Here is a 2,766-nt window from a genome sequence, read left to right as displayed (position 1 = left end):
TACCTTCCACCCTTCACCTTAAATTTATGTCCCCTTGTAACACTCTGTTGTACCCACGGAAAAAGTCTCTGACTGTCTACTCTATCTATTCCCCTGATCATCTTATAAACCTCTATCAAGTCACCCCTCATCCTTCGCCATTCCAATGAGAAAAGGCCTAGCACTCTCAACCTATCCTTGTATGACCTATTTCTCCATTCCAGGCAACATCCTGGTAAATCTCCTCTACACCCTCTCCAAAGCTTGTGGTCAGTTTCAATCTGATGGGTTAAACCCAAGAACATAACCAGGACTTTCTCTCATGTTCAGGTTGCTATGAGTGTAATTTGATATGAGGATTCTGGATGGAGAAGACAGGGAAAACCTGTTTGTATTGGCAGGAAGATTGAGGAAACAAAGGACATTGACATAAGTTGAAAAGCAGAGGATCCAAAGGTCCCTCTTTTGGGGAGAAACACCTTTTCATTCAGTGAGTGGTTAGGATCTGTATCCACAGCCTGAGACTGTGGTGGAGGTAGATTCAATAGTCGCTTTCAACAGAGAGTTGGATAATCATCTCAATGAAATCAATTCCCATGGTTATAAGAAAACAAGCAAGGAGACTGGTCATAGCTTTAACAGAAATTTTGAGAAAAAGCCTCAGCATCTGTGGAGAGAGAAACAGCGTGAACAATTCAGGCCCAGTACCCTTCTTCAGAATCAGAAAACACACAACACTAGGTTGCAGTCCACCAGGTTTATTTGAAGTCACAAGCTTTTGGAGCACTGCCAATTCACCTGACAAAGGAACAGTGCTCCAAATGCTTGTGATTTCAAATAAAACTGTTGGATGATAACCTGGAGTTGTGTGACTTTTCACCTTGTCCACCCCAGTCCAACATCTGCATCTCCACATCTTGGCCATCTTCTTCAGAACTGACAGTAGCTTGGAAGAGTGTGGTGAAAGGGTTAAAATTGTGTCCCAATACATGTGTGAATCAGAATTTTTTAAAACAAAGAGGAGGCATATATGCTGAAGACGGGGTGTAAAAGGGAGAGTAGGTCAGTTGAATTAGAATATAGAGAGAGAGAATGACAGCTTGACAGATAAACGGATGAGTATGAGGATGATAAAGAAATAACATATGCTGGGGGGAAAAAAACTGATAATGGGAGCCATAATTGTGGAAGCGGAGAGATGTGGGTTTGGGGTAGCAGGAGTAGCATGGCGGCTAGGTAGTTAACGCTGCTGCCTCACCGAAGCAACGTCGAAGGCCGAAGGGCCTGCACTGCACTATAATGTTCTACATTCTATGTTCACAGTTCCAGGGACCTGGGCTTGATTCCAGGTTGTGTGGATTTTGCGCATTCTCCCCGTGTCTGTGTGGGTTTCTCCCATTGCTCCAGTTTCCTCCCACAGTCCAAAGCTGTGCAAGCTCGGCGGATTAGCAATGGAAAATGCAGGGTTACAGAGATGGGGGAGGAGTTGTCTCTATGAGATCCTGTTAGCAGGTCGGTGTGGCCTAATGGGCCGAATGCTCCACTTCCACACTGTAGGGGTTCTGTGATGGGTGACTGTGCTGAAAGCAGCCCATGCCTTGTCAGGACTTGGGATGTGGAGATGGATGCAGGATGATACTTCCAGGTTCTGACATTATTGAACTCAATATAGACTCCCTTGTTTTATTTTTGTGGTAATAGCTGAGTTGCTTTCGTAGGCAGCTTTACAGACTTAGCCTCCTTCTCTGCTGGTAAATAATTCTTTACTTCTATGATTCCAAGGCATGCTACCATGGCGAATGAAACATGATGTACAGCAGATAATAAAGGAAGTGAATGGAATGTTAGTTTTTATAGCTAAAGGAATAGAATGTAAAGGTAAGGAAGTATTGTTGCAACTATACAAGGTGTGAGACCACACCTGAAGTATTGTGCACAGTTTTGATCGTTTTATTTGAGGAAACATGTAGTGGCATTCAGAGGCAGTTCACTAGACTGATCCCAGAGATGAGGAGCTTGTTGTATCAGGAGAGATTGAACCGTTTAGGCCTATTCTCTCTGAAATTTAGAAGAATGAGGGGAGATCAAACTGAGGCATTCAAGATGATAAAATAGATGTGTGCTTCCTCTTGTGGGGTGTTCTAGGATGAGAGGTCATAGCCTTAGGATAACGGGTTAAAAATGTGTTGCTGGAAAAGCGCAGCAGGTCAGGCAGCATCAAAGGAGCAGGAGAATTCACGTTTCGGGCATAAGCCCTTCTTCAGGGTGGGGTGTGTGGATCTGACGATGGAGTCGCGAAGAGAGTGGTCTTTCCGGAATGCTGATAGGGTTGGGGAGGGAAATATATACTTGGTGGTGGGGTCTGTTTGGAGGGGGCGAAATTGACGAAGGATGATATAATGTATCTGGAGGTTTGTGGGGTGGTAGGTGAGGACCAGTGGGGTTCTGTCCGGGTGGCGATTGGAAGGGCGGGATGAAAGGGCGGAGGAGCGGGAAGTGGAGGAGATGTGGTGGAGAGCATCGTCAACCACGTCTGAGGGGAAATTGTGTCTCAGACTCCTCCCTCCCCTTCCTAGACCTCTCCATTTCTATCTCGGACGACCGACTCAACACGGACGTTTACTATAAACCGACTGACTCCCACAGCTACCTAGATTACACCTCCTCCCACTCTGCCCCCTGTAAAAATGCCACCCATATTCCCAATTCCTTCGCCTTCGCCGCATCTGCTCCCAGGAGGACCAATTCCAATACCGAACAACCCAGATGGCCTCCTTCTTCAAAGAC

Source organism: Chiloscyllium plagiosum, chromosome 17 (assembly GCF_004010195.1).
Source record: "Chiloscyllium plagiosum isolate BGI_BamShark_2017 chromosome 17, ASM401019v2, whole genome shotgun sequence".
Taxonomy (NCBI): domain Eukaryota; kingdom Metazoa; phylum Chordata; class Chondrichthyes; order Orectolobiformes; family Hemiscylliidae; genus Chiloscyllium; species Chiloscyllium plagiosum.
Note: the sequence above shows the minus strand (reverse complement) of the source record.